Genomic DNA, 24,354 nt, shown 5'->3' with positions numbered 1-24,354 from the left:
TTTAAACTTTACTAGAAGCTGACAGGAAAGGTGGATGAACATAGTAAAGCCATTGGGCTTTGCCACATCCTTGCCAAGGATTTCTAAACAAGAAGGGGCTCCTTAGACGTCTCCAAGGATTCTTCCCATAAAGCACTGGTAATGTGTCTCGGGATACAGCACTCCTGCCATCACCATCTGTAAAGAAGAGAGTCAAAATGCTGACTGCAGCAATTGGCAGGACTTGTCATCTCTCTCCAGTACTGGCACAATCCCTGAAAGAGCTGCTTTCAATCAGTTACTGTGCAGGGCGAAATAACTGTGGCAGAGGCCTGGGTAGTTTTTGCCTGCAGTAAGAATAATATTCTCTTGCTAGGAGAGAAATACAAGAAATAATTTGAATAGTTGGATACATGTCTCAGAACTTTGTATGGATGTGTTTTCAATTATTTGCACGCCAACACTGTGGCACTTCTAAATAGATATGGATATGAATAGAATTAATTATGATCCAAAGCTAGTACATGAGGTGATGGCCTTGTGGGTGACAACTGAGGGCTGTGTTAGAGCCATTGCCCATTACTAATGGTCTAGAAGTATAAATAGCTTGTAGATTTGGCTTCAGGATCATCTTTTCCTGAAGGCCTGCTTAGGGAGATGAGAAATGAGGGTTATGTTATTAGAATAAAAATTTGGCCTCTGGGGAAGCCCTTCCAGCTCAAAAAATTATGGACGGCTTTACAATGCTCAGAACCGTTCTGCATACACTATAATTCACCGGAAAGTCAGAGCCAGCCACACACAGCAGAGACACATAGGAGGGTGTCTTCATTTGGAAGACTGAAATAACATTACCGCCTTGTACCCCGACGGCCGTTCTCAATGCCAAGGACAATCCTTGGAGATGAGACATGAAAGTTGTCGGTATAGCCTGCTGACTTGTAAGCCTTCTGAGAAATTATCGTTAATAGCACTGAGAAAAGAGATCTAACCTTTGCTTGGGGGAGCTAACATAGCTTGAGAATTCACGGGGCATTTATTAAACAGTATCCCCTTTCCCAAGGCCACCCTTGGACACAGTGGAAAATGAGGTGGTATAGCAGGTCACGGAGGCCAACTTTCACTCTGGGTGAACTTGGGGAAGTCATCCAGAGTGGGACAAATTCATTAATCTCCTTTAAGCTTTCTACCTTTACTCACAAGGCTTTCCGTGGAGTGCTCCATTTTTTTTCTGAACAGTGGAGCTCTATTTACATCAGAAGGGACATCAAGTACCACAACAATCACTAAAAATGAAATCCTACAGCTTAGCCTGCCAACCAACATGGAAAGTGTGCAGCTGGAAGTGGGCTTCGCAAGGCAAGTCACGCGCAAGGGAGGGAAGACAGCAAGATGCCAAAATAGCTTATGGATAGCATGAGAAAGGGGGGCAGACTGAGAACAGCAGGCAACAAAATCTAAAAAGACTCACAGAAGAGAAGGATTTGGCTTAGCTTTCTAGAAGCAGATAGAAAGAAGAACAGAGGGTGCCTGGGTGGCTCAGTTGGTTGGGCGTCTGCCTTCGGCTCGGGTCATGATCCTGGGGTTCTGGGATTGGGCCCCGCGTCAGGCTCCCTGCTTGGCGGGGAGCCTGCTTCTCCCTCTGCTGCTCCCCCTGCTTGTGCTGTCTCTCTCTGTCAAGTGAATAAATAAAATCTTTAAAAAAAAAAAAAAAAGAAAGAGAGAAAGAAAGAAGAACAGAGAAACGATGTTGAGGCTGAAAGAGCAGTGTCACACTCCGAGATGAGACCTGCCCAGAGTGCCTGCCGCCATAAATGCAGGGTTATGGCCACGTGAGCCCAGGGTTTATAAGGACCCCTGGGTTATCTATCAAACTTGACAGTGTATCTGATACTGTCACTGTCATCTGTGTCATTGTTGAATATAAAGGTCAAGAAACTAAAGAGTTGGAGAGACATCTTCAATATGAAGGCTATACAAATGACCTTCTCAACATGAGACCACAGCCATGAACACTTCAGAAAAGGTTGTCTAAATGCTCTATGTATCTATTTTTATGTACACTGACAACTCTGTGTAGGCCACGAAAAAAAAATGGGAAATTCCGTTTCAACTTAGGTGAGCATCTTCCCTTCTCTTATTCTGTTAATTTGTTGGCCTCTATGTCCACTTATCTGAGCTATGAACACGAAGACATGGTACATGTGTGAAGGAGATGGTGGCGTGTTTACTGTACGTTCATTTGCTGAACTCTGAGCCCATCCGTACCTTGTCAGAACTCCCCTGACTGCTCTAAAGATCTTTAGGACTTAATCTCTATTCATGTGAAACAAGAAACAACGCCCTTCTCATTTTATTCCAAAGCCATCTTTAATGCCAAAGATGAATGTGGATATGGGGGAGGTTGACATTTACTCAGAATTATTATTCAATCAAAGTTCTATTTTCTTCTTATGATGATTTCATTTGTCAGAGTAGTTTTAATGCAAAGCTTGTGATCAGGTTTTTTTTTCCCTTAAACAATTGGCGCTACCATCTGTGTCACCTGAGGCTTCTTTTTGTTGATTATTTTGCATCGTAGCCTCATGTAATGTGACACAATGAAAACATAAATAACTGGAGCCTTGTTTTGCTGGGAATGAACACTCCACGCACTTGTGTGGTGCCCGAGTACGGATTCCAGAGAAGGTGCGGCAACGGAATAGTCTTCCCACAAAAACACGCTACTTTTTTTTTCTTTCTTTCTAATCCTCCCTTTAAAATTCTTTGTTTAGTTTGATTGGAGATCCACATCAGAGGTGGTTTCTAGGGCATGGGACCCGCCTGCTTGGGAACTTCCCACTGTGCCGATGAAGCTCGGTTCACGTCGTCTGAGCCGCTGGAGTTCAGAACAGCCCTGGGGCATTTTTGTTTTCTGTTTTATATCTCGTTTGTTCTTTCTCTTTGTTCTCTTCCATTCAGAGAAAGGTGTGTGCTAATGCCAACTTGTTAGAAGTGTACCCAGCAGGAGGAGAATGTGAGCTGTTTGGATTCTTTAAAATAGTTCTTGCTTATTTGCCCAGTGCATTAGGTGACAATTAGAGGGTGGTCTCTCCATAGATACAAGGGGCTCGCTCTTCAAATAGCTAAGGTTAGAAACGTGTTACCTGTGGACTGTGATCGGTTATCCCCATTCTCTCATACTTAGCTCTTCAAGCTCCTCCTCCCATGCCCAGTAGAAATGGTTTCTGGCTATTCTTTCCATAGCAGAGCTATCTTCAACAAAATGAGATATGGTGGAGATTGACTCTGAAATGTTATATTTGGAGAATGTGGGATTCCAGCATGAGTTACGATTTCTCCTATCTTGCCAAAGCAGGCACTCTCTGGCCTTGCCTCTCGGAATGACTTGAAAACAGGAGTGCTGAGCTAAGTTAATAATCCGCTAGTATTTTTTTAAACTTAAATTTCAGAATATGTCATCAGCAGCAGAGTGATAATAAATTAACTTCGTTACAAAAATTTTTAAGAGCTAGAATTTTGGGTCAATGTTCACGTTAACTTACTGACCAATGCAACTTCCAGATCAGCTGCTTTGGATTGGTTATTTTTGTGTTTACGTGTTTGTATTCTCACTAGGGCAAAGACAAAATAGTCTTCTGAGATACTGGAAAGCATTTAGGGGTGTTAAGAGGACTCCTCCAATACCCTCTTATGCCAGAAAAGCCATCCTGAGCCATTCGTTCTCCTCCTTCAAACATTTTCCTCTTTTATATCCATAAAAGAGCCAGATTTTAAGTAGCAGAACTTAGAGCCAATGGACACCAGGGATTTTGATTTCCTACAAGCTTATTACTCAGAAAGGTTGATTAAGTATGTTTTACTCAATTAACCACAGATGTGCCCTTGTGCACGACTAGTTTGTAATTGTCCTAATTGATTCTGAGGAGAGATCTTTGGTCAGAGTCAAGCCAGATGTAGGCTTTGTTAGTGATTTTGATGGGATGACCCCAGGAAGCTCCATTTTTACAGCTTTGACATAAAAAAAAAGCCTAAGAAGCTTGCCCAGGCCTCTCTGCTTGCTTAATTATATTTTTGATAATTTATTTTACCAATTGACTTGTAGCCAGGCCAGGTTATGTTTAATTTTGATGATGTTGCACAGACTTGCAGGAGAGGAAGAAATGTCTTAGCTCATTATCTTCTCTTCTTGCTTTATCAGATCCGTTTTCTGGAAACTGTATGCAAATTCTGGTTATCAGAAGCTGTCTTTGAAAAACATCCCTTTCTTTCTCTCTCCCCTCTTCTGAATCCTTTTGTTAGCACAGGGAGAACAGTCTGCTTCCTGTCTTCTCATCACTGATGTTGGGAGATTTCACCATTAGCCACTCATTCTGCTTTCTTAACTCCTGTCTTTCCAAATATGCCCACAAATTAATATTATTTTAGTAAAGTGAGGCTTCAAGATTGGGTTAAGATAAAGTTCCATTACATATAGCAATCAGATTAATTCAGAATTCTCAATTAATTCTTAGAGCTTTACTGATAAAAACGGAGTGGGAGAAAACATTTTGAAACAGAATTTTATTTTTTACATTTCCATATTAAATTCAGCATCTATAACCTCCTTCCCCTTCGGCAGAAGGGAGACAATAATAGAAGGCAGAGAGCAGGGGAAGGTATGTTTTCTGTCATGAGAGAATGAGAAGTGCAGGTAGAAATGAAGTGATGGAAAAATAAAGTTTTGTTTTTTTGTTTTATTTTGTTTTTCACCTGTGTCAGTGGACTATGAGATCCATATCTATTACAGTAGCTTCTGTATGTTCTGTTGTAATTGTTCTTATAAACATTTCTTACAGGAGTTCCACTTTTGTTGGCTCACACAAGCATATTCTCTTAGAATGTGGCTAACTCTGGGAATTGGAAAATAGAGAGTCCTTTCCACCCCAATACCCATCCACATGTAGTTCTTGCAGAGAAAACAAAAGATGCTGATCCAGGAAGTATTCAGTGTTATGTGTGGAGTTCCAGATGAGCAAAGATTCTGTGTAGATTCTGTGTATATGTTTTGTTAGCCTTAACAATAAAAACTGCTGGTTGTTTTATCAGCAAAAGACGGGTTTATTCAGGACTAAACGAGAACTGCAACTTGGGACAAACAAGCTGTGGCAGGACTGTAGGTAAGTCCAGGGAGCAGGGCGACAGGTGTGCTTTTACGAGGAGGAAAGGGATACATGGGGAAGGCTGTTATAAACTAAAGTCCATTGGTGTAAAGTGGAAGTTTGAAGTGTGGTGCCTTCTCATTGGCTGAGCTGTTTCGGGGTTGGGGGAAAGAAAGCATCCTTTTCTGCTCCTGGAGGAGTAGAGTAGGATCCACGTGCAAGGTCAAGTCCATGTGAAGAGGGAGAACGAGATTCTTGTCCCACGGAGTCAAAGAATGAATCTCGCGGACAAAGGAGAGTGAGTAAAGCGATAGAAGTTTATTACGTGAAAATACAGAAAAAGCTCTCAGGAGTGAGAGGGGTCCCGACAGGTTGCCACTGAAGGCCTTTAGGGTTGGTCTTTTATAGAAAGCTAACCAGGGAACTTAAATCCTATTAACATCTCTATTGATATCACCATTGAGCAAGGACTAGTGATAACACCTTCAATGGCTGACTTCCTTTTGAGGGTCTGGTTATTCTTTGTTGGTCACCGGTGATTATCATAAAAAAGACACCCTGGGGCCCAAGGAGCTTTTGTCCAGAGCCGGACCCTGGCCTGTGGCTCCTGGACCTGTGCGCCTGACCGTCGAGGAAACGAACAGGAACGCCTGTTTGCAGTGGGAAGCCCGAGACTTCTGGAGCCACATCTGTGCAGAAAGCACGCGGCTGTTCGCGGGGCCGCACCCCCGTGTGCGTGCGGGTGGCTCCACGGTGTGCGGTACGACAGTCCGTCGTGCAGCCACGGGGATCCTTGTGTTCCTTGTTTGCCCAGAGTGAAAGTGTCAGAAGTTACCTGTGAGTGAATTTACGTCAATAAAATGTCTACTAGACAGTAAAAAAAAAAAAAAAATCATTAGCGAAGGCAAGACAAATCTGCATAACAAACCGTCCCACCTGCCTAGGGCAGGGTGGTCCGGTTTGTTCCCTTATCTCTGGTTTCCCCACACCTCCACATTTTTGGGATTTCTGTGAACCTGATCGCATAGCCCCCTATCTATCTCTCCGTATCTAGCCCTGCCTGTCCCTTACTCACATGTAAGGTCAAATGTGTCTCTTCCTGGTGGGTCTGCAATTGACTAGGAGTGGTAGAGCTAGAGAGCTCCCCCTGCCCAACCAACGGACTCCATTTTAGTAAGGTTTCCCATGACTAATTTTTAATTTCTTCAGAGGAGAACATGTAAGTTCAGAGTGAGAGGGGAGGAATATGGTCCTGACAACACTTAAGTATTATATAATTTCATTTAGAACTCCAGATGTTTTAGTTTTCTCAGTCACATTTACCAGGCAATTCATAGTCTATGGACATGTGAATGAGTATTTTATGCAAAACTTTTAAATTTTATTTTAAAACTTAAAACTTTACTTTGGTCGATTTTGTAAATGTTGTCAGTTGAGTAAAATGTCAGAGTGTGCAGGTGTATGGAGTTTGTACCAAGATAGTGGGGGCAGTGTTGTCCATGTAAGGGAAAAATAAAAAATCTTTTTGCTCTGCCATCTTAGGTTCTCCAGCTGCACTTGAATTAGACAGAAGTTGGGGAGCAAGAATTTCTGTCCCCTTTAAGCTCCTCCTAGCTGAACTAAGAATCAAATTGACATGAAATAAATAGGAGAAAATCAAATTTAATTTTGTGCATATGGGAAATCCACACAGACATGGAAATTCCAAAGACAGGCAAAATGAGCTAGATATGTCACTCCAAACTAAAGAGAAGGGGGTAGCGGTCTGGGACTTCAAAAGGAAGAAATGCAATTCATAGGAAGATGAAAGATAGTAAATGTTTGGTAAGCAAATGTTTGCTGGGCCACTGAGAAACAATGGGACACAGAGATATTTGGTCAAACAGGCCTTGCTAGGGTCCTCCCTGTCTACCATACCTAGTATATATCATAATGTAGTGATAGCTCTCTTCTTGGAGCAGGTCCTCTATTTAAATTCTTTTCAGGCAGTTGTAGAGGAGGTAAAGAGCTTTTCCTGAATCTGCTGGGTTTTGAGTGCTTTTTTAAAAAAAAAAAATTTTTTTTATTTATGTATCTGGGAGACAGAGAAAGAGAGAGAGCATGTGAGAACATGAGATGGCAGATGGACAGAGGGAGAAGCAGCCTCCCCACTGAGCGGGGAGCCCAATGCTGGGCCAATCCCAGGACCCTGAGATCTTGACTTGAGCCCAAGTCAGACTCTTAACCTACTAAGCCACCCAGGCACCACTTTGAGTGCTTTTGAACTCAAAATAATCTTCATGCCAAAGTGGCCCATCTTGGGCTGGCTTGTCCTTGACCCACACGCTGGTAAAAGACAGATGAACAAGAGAAAAACTAAGAGAAGTTTATTAACATATCTATCATACATACACATGGGAGCATCCAGTGATGAGTACCCGAAAAGGATGGTTAGAACTTGGGCTCATATACCATCTTAGGTTAAACAAAGGAAAAAAGGTTTTGGGCTCCTGGGCCAGGGAAGCAAGTTCTGGGAAGGTGATCAGGAAAAATATGGTAAATAAGGGTTGTTAGTAAGGTTTGTTATGCAGATTTGTCTTGCCTTCTCTAATGATAAGAGCTGTTAGGAGTCCTCTTCCTGGTACAGGAGAGGGAGAAACCTTGACAAATGGAGATTTCCTTTATAAGTGTAAATATCTTTTACAAAAGGAAAACTTGTGCCCTGTCTTTGGAGCTTTTCATACATCTACTGGTTCTCAAAGTCCTTTAGGTCAAAAATCCATATGCCAAAGAGGCTTTTTGGGGAGTGGCATATTCTGCTATCTTTCATCCATCACTTCCCTCACTTGCATTGTTTAAGATGCTTTCAGTTACAAATTAAAGACAAATGAGCTCAAACTGTCTTAAACGCTAAAAGAAATATAAAATTTGAACTCTATGATAAGTTTAATATTAGGTTCAATCCATGGACTCAACCTGGTTATCAAGGACACAGTTTTGGTTTATTCCTCCTCTCTGTTTTTAAGGTATTAGCTCCAAGGCTGTGATAGTTTCCCCCAAGGTCATGTATGTGAAAATTGCCAGCAGATTCTAGAGCCAAATACCTACAATAGAGGGAAGAGAAACTTAGTCTTAGAATTCCCAGCAAAATTCCTGATGGCCCATTTAATTGGTCCAGAGCAACTTTCTGATTTCAGACAAATTGACCCAGCTTAGGTTATATGCTTGTTCCTTTAAGCAATTTTTATGGGCAGGAAATTCAATACATTGTGGGCTTAATTAAGGCCACATTCTCTAGTCCTGAACAATCCCAGCCCAAGATTCAGATTCGGCTGAAAAACATGGACAAAGAATGGGGATGGATGGTTCCCTTAAATCTTAATATTTTATTCTTGCCACAAGAAAGGGGAGAGGTTGCTGGAAAGAAAACAACAATCACTGACCACACTATATTTTGAGAATCACTGGTTTAAGAACTATATACATATATTATAGAGAGAGAAAATGAAAATACATTTAATATTTGTGTGTATTAAACAAAGGTGATGGAAAACTTGAAAAGACACCTTTTTATCTAAAGAAAAATAGAGCTAAAGAATTAGGGTTGTAGACTAGAATGGGTGCAGCCTTTGGAATAAAATCATGGAGATTTAGTGTCATAGAATATTAAGGTTGAACACAAGAAAACTAGAGGAAACTCTAGTTTTTAAAACCTTTCTTGTATTGAGCTGAACTTCCTCCCTTCAAATGTTACCAAACCATTTCCCCTGGTGCTACCATTTGAAACTACTTATAAAAAGAAATTCTTCTTTTATGCGACAGCACTTCAAACATTTGGGGTTGGTTGTAGATAATGACCAGTGTAACACCGTTCTTACATTGGGTAGTATTTTAAAGTTTCCCAAGTCCTGTTATGGTCAATGTCTTATTTTATTTCTAAAAGAAACATTTATGAAGTTAGAAAAGTTAATCAGATTAGGGATCTTCTTGGCAGCAAGGGATAGATACCAATTTCAAAGATGAGGTAAGAAAGGGGAAATGTACTGGCAAATGATTCCAAGGAAAAGTTGAACCAAGCAATTAGGATCATAGGACACAGCTGAACTTGGAATGACTCAGGCAGCAAAACAACATGACTCTATTTCTCAACTGTCTCTCTGTTTATCGGTTTCTTTCTTATAGCAGGCCGCCTTTCTTTGGTAGTACCTATCATCAATAGTAGCTTCTTAGCTGTCATATCCCAGCTTTGGCTATTGAAGACCCTCTGACCTCTCTCTGGTTCACAAATCCCATGCATTCCCTCATAAACTAACCAGAATCAGGTTCATGTGCCTCTTACAACCAAATATAGTTAGAAGTTTGTTAGGGGAGGTCAAGAGGATGTGACCACAGGTTGACTATAGAGCTGGACCAGGGCAATAGGAGGCTCCCCACCTCCTCCTCTGTCCTTGGAATGTATGTTAAGCCCACCATCCCACACTAGGAGCTGTTTCAAGGACACAGCCTTTACAGAGCAATGTTATTGACACCATCTGGATGGTATAAGTGACTGAACCCACTTCAGGCTTCTATATAAACTTTTAAGATTCTGGTGGGTGGGTGTGGAGATTTGCTTATCTTGCAGCTGCTGGAGAAATCTTCATAAGTAAGTTTCTCTGCTTAACCCGTCACCCACCAATCTGGAGTGGCCTGCCTCCTTCATGGGTCTCTCCTTGCCCTCCTATATGGGGGCCAGGTTCAAATTTCAACCAGGAAGCTTCTGAGGGTGCAGATCAACAGTTGGTAAGCCATCCAGGAGACTGAAGAAATGGGTCTTGGGAAAGAGCATCTCAGGTGGAAAGTTCTAGTGACATTCAACCTGTGTGTGTGGAGGAGTGGCCCATAGGCCAGACGCTTGTGGAGCACCATGTGAGCATGGGGATACCCCCAAAACATCAGCAGGTCTAATGCTCTTGTTGGAAGAAATATACATAGCACACTCTGGCAAAGAAGGGAAATGAATGGTTGCTGTAGTGGGCTGACCTCTACTGTGGGCAGTCTGGCTGGCCACTGATGCCCAACTAGAAGCTGAAGCTGGAGTTTGAAAAATGGAAGAAAAGCTGAGATTAGAGAAGGATGTGTGGTTGTCCACTACTCTGCTAGCTTCAGAGCTGGCAGACAAGGTGGGAGAGCAGGATAATAATTTGGAGGCCTTAGCGTGCTGCTTTGCAAAGTTCTAGAAGGGTGCAAGCTGCCATGGATTAAAGTCCAAACACTTGTGACAAAGCCTGATTGGGATAGTAAGAGGTGAATGCCTAGGAAAGTGAAGAGGAAGAAGTTGTGGTGACTGATATGCCAAAATGCCCCAACCCCTAATACAAAGGAAAGCAAAAACATAGTAACAGCAATCCCAGCCAGCAGAGCAATCCCCAGTATAGGAAATGTTCATGATGAGAGAATATACTCCCATGGAGCTTATTGATATAGTTACCACGTTCCAGCAAAAGACCAGTGCAAGCATCCAGACATGGTTAGTGCAGCTATGGGATACAAGGAGTGACTGTATTTCTCTGAATGGACAGGAGGCAGAGAAAATGAGCAACATCACCATACATCCTAGTGTCTGGCAGCTCCCACATAATGTCTTGAAGGCTTTAAGGCACTCACTGTCTTCATAGAGTGGATTTTTCTAGCCTGCAGGGAGGCTTGGCCCAATGAAGGGGATCTCCCAGGGCACATGGACCCCTGGAAATCTATAGAGGACATACGACAAATTTTTAGGTTGGGAATTGGGAATGAGACAGGCCATCCATGCTCTTATCTTTGAAGGGCCTGATCATGTCGTATTTACCACTTGAATGAAAGCTAAGGTACTCTGAAGTCTATGCCGAGCACCTGGTATGAGATAGTGATATCTATACTGAGACCAGTTGTGGGAGAAGACGTTTATGATGTTGAGTAATCCATTGCTGATCTGGAGGAAACTGACAAATCCTAGGAAGAGGTACGAACTGTGGGAAAGACCCAAGACAGAGAGGGAACTCAAAAAGCCAAAGGCTATCCCAATCAGCTGTAAAGTGTCTGGTAAAAGTAACTCAGAAGTAAGTGTAGTTTGATCTCATTGCTGCTAGGACCCCACCTGAAAAAGTAGACCGACAATCTACACTAGGAGTTGTTCAAGGATATACCCTTGAGAAAGTAAGATGTTGAGACCATCTGGGTGGTATACATGAATAAATCTGGTTAAGGTCTCTCTATAAGCTTTTAGGGTTCTGAGGGGCGGGTAGGAAGATCTACTACTCATCTTGCAGCCACCCAAGACAAGTTTCAAATGTAAGTTCCCTTGCTTATTAAAACTGTCACCTACCAAGCTGGAGTGATCTGCCTCTTTCTTAGGTTTCTCCTCACTCTCTGTGTATGGAGGCCAGTTTCAGATTTCACCCAGGAAGTTCCCAAGGTCACTGATACACAAGGTTGTGTCACAGTTGCCATATGGACAGTGGATGGTGTCTAGGACAGGCTGCTGGGAAAACAGTCACACTATGATCTATTACAGCAATCTCATTTTATGGATGAGGAAACTGAGCCATAGAGATAACAGGCAATTTACCCAAGACAATATTTTGCAATTGAGAGGTCAAAAACTTCAGGTCTTTGGACATCATGTCTTTTTTTTTGGTCTTTCCCCACAGTTTTCTCTTTTCGAATCTGTATTACTCCAGTTTTTAGCTAAGTGTCCTTATGTAATCTTTCAATTACACTTTTCTGCGAGTGTTCCATTTATGAATATCTTGGCACTCAGAATTTAGCAAAATTATATTACAAAGTAAGGGAAACCAAGGAAAACAGTAAAAATATTCCCTTAACGTCATTAGTACACTGTTATTATTTCATTAACTCACATTTGTCATTTTGGACATCTGCAATAATCTAAACCCCCCCTTTTTTGAGGTTTATGGTCATTATTTTTATTTTTTTAATTAAATTTTTTTATTTTAAATCCAGTATAGTTAACTGGAATACCTAACTGGAATATCTATATCTAATATGACAGTGTTATATTACTTTCAGGTGTACAACACAGTGATTCAACAATTCTATACATTACTCAGTGCTCATCACGATAAGTGCACTCTTTAATCCCCATCACCTATTTCACCCATCCCCCCTCCCACCCATCTCCCCTCTGGTAATCATCAGTTTGTTCTCTATAGTTGAGTCTGTTGCTTGGTTTGTCTCTCTCTCTTTTTTTGTTTGTTTATTTGTTTCTTAAATTTTACATATGAGTGAAATCATATTTGTCTTTCCCTGACTGACTTATTTCACTTAGCATTATACTCTCTGGCTCTATCCCTGTCATTGCAAATGGCAAGATTTCATTCTTTTTATGGTTGAATAATATTCCATTGTGTGTATACACACACACACACACACACACACACACGCATATACCACCTCTTCTTTATCCATTCACCAATTGATGAACATTTGGGCTGATTCTGTAATTTAGCTATTGTAAATAATGCTGCAATAAACATAGAGTGTATGTGTCCTTTAGAATTAGTGTTTTTGTATGTTTCATGTAAATACCCAGTAGTCTGATTACTCAATCATAGTGTAGCTCTATTTCTAAATTTTGAGGAACCCCCATACTGTTTTCCACAATGGCTGCACTTGTTTGTGTTCCTACCAAGAATGCATAAGGGTTTCTTTTTCTCCAAATCCTAGCCAACAGTTGTTTCTTGTGTTTCTGATTTTAGCCATTCTGACAAATGTGAAGTGATATCTTATTGTAGTTTTAATTTGCATTTCCCTGATGATGAGTGATGTTGAGCAACTTTTCATGTGTCTGTTGGCCTTTTGTTTGTCTTCTTTGGAGAAATGTCTGTTCGTGTCTTCTGCCCATTTTTAAATTGGATTATTTGTTTTTTGGGTGTTGGGTTTTATAAGTTCTTTATATATTTGGGATACTAACCCTTTATTGGATATGTTCTTTGCAAATATCTTCTCCTATTCGGTAGGTTGTCTTTTAGTTTTGTTGATTGTTTCCTTTGCCGTGCAGAAGTTTTTATCTTGATGAAGTCCCCTAGTTTATTTTCACTTTTATTTCCCTTGCCTCAGGAGACATCTCTAGAAAAATGTTGCTATTGCCGATGTAAGAGAAATTACTTCCTGTGTTATCTTCTAGAATTTTTATGGTTTCAGGTCCATTTTCAGTTTATTTTTGTGTGTGTCTTGTATAAGAAAGTGGTCCAGTTTCATTCTTTTGCATGTAGCTGTCCAGTTTTCCCAATGCTATTTGTTGGAGACTATCTTTTTCCCATTGCATATTCTTGCTTCATTTGTTGAAGATTAATTGACTATATAATTGTGGGTTTGTTTCTGGGCTTTCTATTCTGTTCCATTGATCTATGTGTCTATTTTTATTCAGTACCATACTGTTTTGATTACTGCAGTTTTGTAATATAACTTGAAATCTGGAATTGTGAAACCTCCAGGTTTGTTCTTCCTTTTCAAGATTGTTTTGGCTATTTGGGTCTTTTGTGGTTCCATACAGATTTTAGGATTATTTGTTCTAGTTCTGTGAAAAATGCTGGTGGTATTTTGATAAGGATTGCTTTGAATGTGTAGATTGTTTTGGGTAGTATAGACATTTTAACAATATTGATTCTCCCAATCCATGAGCATGGACTATCTTTCCATTTGTTTGTGTCATCTTCAGTTTTTTTCATCAATGTTTTAAAGTTTTCAGAGTGCAGGTCTTTCACCTCCTTAAAAAAACTGTATTTTTCACTTGAAAATATCTGTTAGGTTGGACTCGCTAATCTTACATTAAAACACAAATGTCTTTGAGATTTCATGTTTTAAGTATTGACCATTTTTTTCTTTTAGTTTCTCAAAATTTTTGAAGACCTTATTGCATTAATTGTTATATGTCAGTAAGATTTTTCTAAATACTAACGTCTGGATATGTAATCTGCTGGATCTTTATGCTGCTTCTATATATGTAATTCCATCTAGACATCAACATAACTAGAATGATTTTAAAAAGACAGTTCATTTCTCTCTTGTCATCTAGCTCTGATTCTGCTCTTTGGAGTCATGAAGAATAAAAGATTCCATTGAAAAACGTTAGTCAGAAAAGTGGCGTTTGGCTGTTTTTCAAGACTCCATTGGTTCCTAAGGAAACCATACACAAGGTGGTTTGATAAAAATGAGAACTTATTAGCTCGTATCAATGTAAAGTCAAAGAACAGGACTGACTCAGGTACAACTTGATCCATGTACTCCAGTGATATCTTCAGGGCACTATCTCTCTCTTCACCCAATCTGCTTCTTTCTGTGAATTGACTTAATTCTCAGGCAGGTGTTCTCCATGTTGCAGGGCTTTAGGAGCCCCTAGTGGATATCATCTGCATTTTTCACCATCCAAAATTAAGAGAAAATCCATGAGCATCTAAAAAAGCATTTACAGAGCAAATCTCAAGATTTTGGTTGAAAAGAGGAATTCTATTGCTTGAAAATAATATGAAACTGAGTTTAAGGGTTTTTTGCAAGGACTCCAACTTGTGAATAGGAAAGCTGCACTCAAGCCAGGGCTCAATCTTTATACCTCATTTCAGTTGAACATGCACAATCTAGCTCAAAATATTTTACAAGAGCTATAAAAATTCTCAATCTTTGTTTTTCTTGGATGATACATGTATGTATCCCCCTGAAAAACTCATTTACACTTTTAAAGTAAATGAAGGAAAATCTTACCATCTTTTTTTTCTTTTAAGATTTATTTATTTATTTGGGGGGGGAGGGAGAGGGAGAGAGAGAGAATACCAAGCTTCACTAGAGAGAGGTTTGTTCTCCTTTTTCTAGTTTTATAGTCTTTGGAGAAAGATTCTTATTGGTTCATCTTGGATCAGGGACCCATCCTGGTAACGAGAAGTTGAAATTTGAAAAGAACTTTGTTCCAGCTTCTGTCAGATGTTTATGCCAGTTAGGTCAGATGCCCAGTTGTTGTCAGCCAATATTGCATCATGCTAAAATATTTTTTCCATAGTTACTATGTGTATGGAGGAGGAACTCTCTCTCAGAAAGGGGGTTCTCCAATATTCAGCACACTCAGTAGTGGATCTTCTCATAGCTAGTGGTAGCTTTAGGATATTAGTTCAAGCCCTCATTGAAAATTTAACATACATATCCTAGCTATAACTGGATTTTAAACTTCAACATTATTGGTGATAATATTTTATGCAAAGTGGACTTGTCCTTTTCAATGCCTCTTGCATACCTTTTAATTATCAACTCTCTTACTAATTTTATTTCTCTTCATCGCATAACAACTCTTGAATATATTTGGCATTAAAATAAATATATTTTTTAACTTAACTAAAGGAATGGCAATGATTATAGAATTAAACAGACATGAATGATATATCACAAAAAGATGCATACTTTGGAAATTGTGTTATATATTTGTTTTGTAAAGGACATGCTTGGGTTGGAAAGGGTTCTAATAAGACTCATACACATATCTTCTACTTTATATTTCTTGGAGGACTTGGTTACTATTCTTTGAGATCTCTGAAATTTCCATAATAAAAACTGTAACTAATCTTTATAATTATAAAGGAATAGTTGATTTTCGAAGCCAGCTGAAATACTTTATCAGGTAAAACTTTTCCAGACTCCCCAGTGCACCAAAGAGACTGGGACACCATCTTGGTACAATTAGGTTTTCCAAAAATAAAGGCTTACATTTTAGAAAAAATATTATAATTCAGTTTCTCATGCATTGTTCCGTAAAAGCACAAATACATCTGAGTAGATTATTAAACAGAAAATCATTTCAATAGGTGGTTTAGACCGAATTGGTAAGAAACTCTGAATTCAGGCCAATCCTAAAAATTTACTAAAGTTTGCCATCTAGAGGCCTTCAGGGGTATATTTTGGAAAGTATTTTCAGATGCTTTTTCTATAATCTAAAGTCCTGGTATTTAAATGTTTCATGTCATAATACGATAAAGATTAAGGTAAAAGGAGAACATTTACTTTATTATTGAATCTACACAGTACATTTTAAACTTTGAACTTTAAATCTTAAATGAAAGTACGTTTGTTTCTATTTTTTACTTATACAACCATTTTGGTAGTTACATTATAAGAAACCTTTTAGTCAAGACTAATTACAAATTTCTTCACCTTATATGTGAAAAGAAGAAATAATACATTACAGATTGGTAAATGTACCATGGGGCATATAATGGTTAACATTTTCTTGACTATCAAGGTGGACTGTCTTAGGGTTATTTGCATTCCTGGCCAGTACTGCTGCCTGATGGATGTAAAGAGAAAGTTGCTCATGTTAAATAACCGCAAGAGTAGGGAAAGCAAAATTCTCTGATAATAAAAGACAAAGGCATCATCTGAAAGTTTTAAAGCCTAGAACTGTATCTTCTTGTGTGTGTGTGTGTGTGTGTGTGCGCGCGTGCACGCGTGTGCATAAACAATGTGTATTTGTGAATCTCTGGTACTTTAAGAAGCAATTGTAATGCATAGATCATTGCTGCAATAGATTACACAGTGGAGGCATTTATCAAGATTGCAATTGTGTTTTCATGAATGTTTTACAGTTGTCAGCTTATCAGTGCTAAAACAGAGGATAATGAGCTTTAAAATGTAGGTTATGGGGCCACAATAGAACCTACTTCTAATGAAAACTTTCCAATCAACTGAGTTGAAGGTTGGGAACTTTTAATTCTCACTACATCACATGGTGCTGGCTCTGGCAGTAAGAGAGACAGGATGTTATGGTTACTGCCAACACTGATGCTTTCCGTTGTCAGGAGGAGGTGGTGAGCATTCCATGTGATCCAGACAAACATGCTCAATTTTTAGCAGCCATGGAAAACACTCAGAGGAGTTTCTTTAAATTTTTAGAAATTATTTCTATACCATGCCAATATTGGATTACTTCATTTCTCTCCCTCTCTCCCCCCACCCCCAATTTTAAGAGACCCTCCTAGGTAAGATGGACCTTAGAGTTAAAAATCAACATTTGGGGACAGGTATCACTTCACTAAATGCATAGATTTACATCTGATTTCAGGATGCTAAGATGTATTCTGGTGTCAGACATCCTATACATGGGGAGGGGGGAAGAGTTTCTTAGGAATGAGAAATTGCTATGATAAAAATGATTTTATCTAGTGGACGTAATATGCACCTCTGTAATTAAGTGTCTCATGTTATGGTGTAATTACTCCATGTCCTCACACTGACCTCCAGGAAAAGAATGTGTAAATATTACATTATAATTTTAACATTTGTCTTTTTAAATAGTATAGTTCCTGTGAAATGCAGTACATTGTATTGATAAAATACCCAAGGCAATTTACCGACAAAAGAGTATGTCAGCAGCAGTGAGATTTCTCCACTTCATTCTAGAGACCTCTTATATCTTGAAATCGAATTAAAAACAGTAATAAGGTTGAACCGATAGCTCAATCTCTGTGCTTATCAGTGTTTGGGGACTCCATGAACTGTGGCTTCCCGCGGCAGATTGTTCATTATGCACCATTCACAGTCCACTAATGATAGCAAACATTTTATATTAACAGTATCAAGATCTGATGATGAGGAAAACGGGTTTGAGGTTTGCCTGAAGGAGAGACACTTCTTGAACCTAAAGCAACTCCTCTCACTACAGTCCAAGCATGCAGTTTATCATAGCAGGAGTTTCTATTTACTGGTAAGTTGGTAAGCGTAATGGTAAGCATAATGCCATACAGGATCTTCCTGACCACAAGAGCACATCCTACCAGTGCGATTGTTAATAGTGTGTATACGTGTGTGTGCATGTGTGTTTTTTTAGTCAGGATGCTCTGCTGCTTTGTCTTCAAAAATGGTGGTGTATATATTTCAATAGTCTTATTATATATTCAAATTCTTGCCTTATCAGGAAAGGTAATTCATTTTCTTTTGAAAAAGGAATCCACTAATATAAGCCTCATGCATTTAGGTCCTCATGAGTCCTACGTATTTAACTCCTTTAAAGATTTTCTCAGCCTGGCATAATGGTTAATCTTATGGCTCTGGAATTAGACTACTTAAATTCATATCTCAGCTTCTGCCGAGCTCTGTAACTTTGGGTAACTTACTTAAAACCTTTCTGCTCTACAATTATCTGATGCAAATAGGGATAATAATAGTACCTTCCCTTTAGGATTATTGTGAGAAACGAATGACTGAAACATATTAGGAGGTCAATAAATATTCACTATTAGAATGATATTTAATCACCAGTCAATAGCCTTGAAACCTACCTGTCTAGTTTATTTCTCTGTGTCAACAAAATCTCGATTACTCTTTCTGACAAGAGACTCTTAGGTAAAAATCAACACCTGGATTTTATAAGAAGGTTTTGAGGTTATTAAGTGTAAGAGGCAAGCTGAGTTTCAATTTGACAGTATTCCACAGTAATTTTAAAAATGCATGATTTTCTCAAGAACTAACTCCTTGAACAAGGAGCTCCATACTGAAAAATAATGAAAGCACGGTGTTGTAACAGTGGGCATTAGCGCTGAGTTACAATTACAGTTACAGGTCTGTCATTTGGTCAACATCTCTGGGTTTTACATGCCTCATCTATAACTTAAGATAATGTCATTTCCTTAATTAGGGTTGTTTTGAGGCTTAATTGAGATAATATAATTAAATCTTATAAATAAGAGCTAATGAGTAGAGGTTTTTTTTTTAATAGGGAGAAAAGGCGGCATGGCAGGGGATGGCTAGATGTAGGCATATTACTCCGACTTTCCCTTGGCAATTCTGGTTCTATTTTTCTCTATGTCTGTACAAATTATTCCCTGTTGCCCTACTTACTTACCTCTTTTTTTCACTGAATTTTCCTCTTGTTCCATGTGTATGTTTCCTCTTCTCCCCTTTTTGTTCTGCTTATTTTCCACTAAACTCAAAGTAGCATTTTGATGAAAGCATTTTTCTAAGTTTGCTGAAAAGAGATTCATGTTTAAAATTACTCATGAAGTAGAATATAAGAATGGCTAGCACACATTGTTTTGAATAAGGGGAAATATGTATAAGCATATAATCGTCTACCATCAACTGACATATTCTTTAGGCCAGGGGTTGACAATATTTTTGTAAAGGACCAGACAGTAAATATAATAGATTTTGTAGGCCATATGCTCTCTGTTGCAATTATTCAACTCTGCTGTTGTGTGAAATCAGTCGTAGACAATACATAAACAAATGAGCATGGCCATGTTCCAATAAAACTTTATTTATGGACACAGAAATTTGAATTCTACATAGTTTTCACATATCATGAAATATCGTTCTTCTTTTGATTTTTTCCCAACTGTTTAAAAGTGTAAAAACCAGCAATTTGCAACAACATGGGTGGAGCTAGAGAGTATTATGCTAAGCAAAATAAGTCAGCCAGAGAAAGACAAATACCATATGATTTCACTCATATGTGGAATTTAAGAAACAAAACAAACAAAGGGGGAAAAAAAGAGAGGCAACCAAGAAACAGACTCTTAACTCTAGAGAACAAAATGATGGTTACCAGCCAGGAATGTGGGGGAGGACAGGTGATGGGGATGAAGGACGGCACTTGTTGTGATGAGCACCAGGTGTTATATAGAAGTGCTGAATCACTATATTGTACACCTGAAACTCATGTTACACTGTATGTTAACTAACTGGAATTTAAATAAAAACTTAAAAAAATGTAAAAACCATACTTAGACCACAGGCCATATTAAAACAGGCAACAAGCCATATTTGATCCATGGGCCATACTTGGCAGACCACTGCTTTAAGCTATGGGATTTATGCTGATGTTAAGAAATGATATATTCAAAATCCACGCTAATTAAAAATAGATTAGAAGAGACTGTAATATCAGGTTGAGTGTGAACAGATTATGGAAGACCGAATAACAAGAAGAGGCATTTAGATAAATGATGTTATCAATAGATTGCTTTATTTATTCTTAAGCAGAATTAAGTGATAAAAGCAACTTTTGAGGAAGATTCATCTGGAAATGCTGTGCAGTGTGGACAGTGAAAGGAAATGAGCTAGAGTGAATTCCCAGCACACTTTCGTGTCAGCTAGTCCAGATGTCAACTAAAGAGGGCCTTGGGTCGGCCAGCAGCTTTGAGAATCGTAAAGGAGATGGAAAAGGAAGAATCAACAGAACGGATAAAACAATTGGATTTAAAAGTAAATGGAGGTGATACTGAAATAAAATGGTGACTTTATTAAAGTCAGCAACTGGGATAAAACAAGAAAGTAAAAATAGAAAGAGAATATATAATTTGAATTATATATCTTTTCTAGACCAAATGACGAAGTACAATAGGGCTTCTCTCTTTTCCAAAGAGATTCACAAAAGAAAATCCTCTGAAGATTTTTCTTCATCATTTTTTACAGTTTAAACCGTTATTTTAGTTTTTATGTTTTAATTAAGTCAGTAAGTCAGCTAAATAAGTGGAGACTAAATAAGATTAAATAAGACTATTACTGGTCTTACCTACGTGTGAGTAAAATAAGAAAAGTTTCACATAAAAATGCCATAGGCAACAACTGAAGTCATGATAGTTTAATAAAGCATAGAGTATATAAACACATTTGTTTTTCTTTGCTCTATTAGTATGTAATGGAAGAAAAATGGCGCTGTTCAGATCCTATTTTCTGGACATTTTTACAACATAACCTTCAAGGATGTGCATTCCAAGTGAAAACATTTACCAGTACTCTGAATCACTGAGAATTAAATAACTCAACATTTTCAATAGAAAACTCAATTTTCAAGCTATCATATCTCATTTCTTACCAGAGACATGCTACCCAACTCATGGCTCCCCTATGTGAACTTTTTCTCCATCAACTGAGAGAAGTGTTGTGCCTCTAAGATGTAAGCATACAATAGGACCTTAAGGCTATGGAGTTCTAACTTCTTATTTTTCCCAATAAAAGCTGTTTTTATAAAATAAAGTATTCCCCTAAGCACAGACTGAGTTTAAATAACACATTTGGTTATTTCCTAGAAGTTGGGTGGTATTATGTGACAAGTTAAATGTTAAATTTCTATAAAGTAGTTGACAAATGGGCATGTGTGAAGTAGTTTTGGCCCTTGTGAGTTGTCTTTTTGTAATTTGAATGATCACTTCCCATTTCTTTTTTCACACTGAGAAGCAAAACCATCTTTCTCTGCTTTAAAGTAACAAAGTGATATCCACCTATAAAAGCAGTTAGTACGTAACATCTTTATGCCATATCCATGTATCTTTGGGATTGTCTGCGGCTAGCACAGCAAAAAGCCTTCCAATCAGAAGCAAGTGGTATAGATAGTAAGTAGGTCAATTAACTCAAAAGGTTGTTTACAGTGAGGAATCATGAGATAATTTGTTATATGCATACATTAAAGTTTTTCTATTAAGCTAAAACCTGTAAATACATGTTCATTAACTTTTTTTAAATATAAGACCAAAGTTGTTCTTTGCTTTTTAGTTTTTTTTAAGGATGGGTCCAGGGATTAGAGTTCACTGTATTTTGTCATAAATTGTACACATAATATATCTTATGCGAAAGCCAGTTTTATTTTTAAGTGGAGCAAGACCTTAGAGACCACTGTGAAGTAATCTAACCTAGGTAAGAAAAGACTTTCAGATGTTTACATTTTTTTCCTTCAGTTGTTTAAAGTTCTGTCTACTGAAGCTAATTCAGCCCTATTGGTGACTTATTGAGTCTTAAAGCATTCAACCTAGTTCTTCCAGAGACAATATCAAAGAAACACTTTTATAATCATATTTGATCAGTTTAAGCAATATTTAATTGAATTACATAATTATAACCATAAACATAATTTATAGAAACATGTTTGGGAAAAAATCTAAATTACCCTCATGGTAAAAACAAAAACATAAAAACCCTCAACTAGTAGAAGAAGAAATATTGACTACATAAGAGTACTATTTTTGGGCATTCAGTATGCTATGGGCATCAGATATATCATCATAGAACTAATTAAGAACATTGGTTAATATGATGAAATATTTATGTGGTAGTTGTATGGCATATATATTGGATTTTAAAAGTTGTTCTATTAATGTTCTTTAACAGTTTTTGAAAAATCTAGAAAGTACTACTAGGTTTTCAGCTCTTGAGAGTAAAAGATGAATCTTATTCATAACTGTATGACGATTGCCTGACATATAATAAACATTCAATTATTATTTGAATGGCTAAATCAGTGGATAGTTGAATAAATATCTACACCAAAGGGGAAAGGGATAATATGCTGACTTCTACATGGCTTCATAGGACATAAATCTAGATTACTAAGTTAATTTCACCATGGAAATGTACTCACCTTTATATTACTACGGGAAATGTTTTCTTTGCTCATTAGATAACAATATAGAAAGTCCATCCTCAGTGTGATTTTATTCTGTCTTAAACCAACTCAACTAACCAGATCCTACAATTTGTAATTTGACTTCCGCTCTCAACAGAATTGAAATAATTTAAGGTTAAGAGTGATAATCTAAACATCTAATTACATAGTTACAGCAAACTAGATCAGGGAGATTGGGTAGCTGATCACACATTTTCATTTCTTCACTTTTTACACTCCTACCCTCTCAAGCTATACACAATTTCCAAAATGCAAAACATTCGGGCTCCATGCAGGCTAAATTACCTGTGGGTAGTCTGATTCTCCTCCTACTGTATTTATAAGTCCATCTACTTTTCTTAATAAAAATAGTAACCACTGATTCCAAAATAGCATGTGGGCTTCTTATTCCTGCGTCAAGAATGATTTCCCACTGTAGTTTAATTGTGATAGTCGGTGTAAATTTTCTAACTTTTAAAAATGTTAATAATGATAGGTTTCTAAAAAATTTCATATTATAAAGTCATAAGAAAGTGCAAAATCTTCATCTAATGCACTATTAAGATGGTGTCACTATGTGCAAATCACAGTAATATATTGAAATTGCTTTGAATAAATACTTCCTTTTCACTCCTCATAAAGCTATTGATATATCATATTACTTTTTATAGACTCTGTTCTGTGATATGATGTTCCTAGGTCTAAGTATACCCAGCATGGAAAAAAAACTTTCCTTCTGATAAAATGACTTTCATTCTGCCCCCAAATATTTTTTGATGGTATCCTGTGAGCACAGAAGTCAAAAATCTGATAACTCTTTCTCAGTTCTTCTTGATCTCTCTCCTTTCTTTTTGACTATTTTGATCTCTGACAATAAATAAACTTGCTTAGTTATTCTTCTAATTTTTTTCAATCTTTTGTATTCTCATCTTCTTTCTATCCCTTAAATAGTTGTTCCTCAGGTTTTTTGTTTTGTTTTGTTTTTTATTAGAGCACTTCTCATCTTTTTTTTACACAGTGAGCATTATGTGGACAACTTGCAAATCGCTTTCTAAAATCCTGGCTTCCTTTTTAATTTTAGTCCTATAAATGCAAACATTGGCCAGAAACCTCACTTGGCTATTCAGTCATCATCAAAACTAGAATCACCATAATCCCCTTCTCAAATTAAGACACCTTGTTATTAGAGGGCTCCACGTTTCTGTGCTTTCACCACCCATCATTGAAACTTAAATTCAAGAAGTCAACTTGGCTTCTAAATAAGTTCTGGTACTAATTTCAATGTGGGGAGGTTGGGGGCTTCCCACACAGCATCAAATATTCTCCAGATACCAGCTGGGTGTCTTAAAATTCAACTCAATTCTGACTCTATCTACCTAGAGATGGTAGATCCCACAGGTTGAGGGTTCAGTCCTACAAGACTGTCCCCCACCCCCTACTTCAGATGCCAGTCACAGGTCCAAGTTATTATCTCTGCTTCTGACGCACTGACTACAGATCGAAAGTTCCCATAAACTCCTCCTCTGGTTCCATTAATTTGTCAGAGCAATTGATAGAACTCAGAGAAACATTGTAGTTACTAGATTACTAGTTAATTATAAAAGGATATAACTCAGGAAGAGCCAGATGGAAGAGATGCGTAGGGCAAGGTATGGGGGAATGGGTGCAGAGATTCCATGCCCTCTCCGGGTGTCTCACTCTCCCAGCACCTCCATGTTCACCAATTAGGAAGCTCTCCAAACACAGACCTTTTTTATGGAGGTTTCATTGCATATGTATGATCGATTCATCATTTGCCATTGGTATTTTATTGAACCTCCAGCCCCCCATCCCTTTCCGGGAGGTTGGGGAGGTGGG

General features: G+C 38.2%; 1 long non-coding RNA gene across 6 annotated transcripts in view; it reads left to right on the top strand.

The window, feature by feature from the left end:
• LOC118528430 (uncharacterized) overlaps positions 1-24,354 on the top strand; it is a 68,400-nt gene that overhangs the window by 26,556 nt on the left and 17,490 nt on the right. For all 6 annotated transcript variants that reach the window (XR_013443101.1, XR_013443112.1, XR_013443097.1 and 3 more), the window contains one exon: positions 17,693-17,823. This is a non-coding gene — a long non-coding RNA (uncharacterized LOC118528430). The remainder of the gene's footprint in view (positions 1-17,692; positions 17,824-24,354) is intronic.

This window comes from Halichoerus grypus, chromosome 1 (genome assembly GCF_964656455.1).
Source record: "Halichoerus grypus chromosome 1, mHalGry1.hap1.1, whole genome shotgun sequence".
Taxonomy (NCBI): Eukaryota; Metazoa; Chordata; class Mammalia; order Carnivora; family Phocidae; genus Halichoerus; species Halichoerus grypus.
Note: the sequence above shows the minus strand (reverse complement) of the source record. Positions and strands in the feature narration are given on the sequence as shown.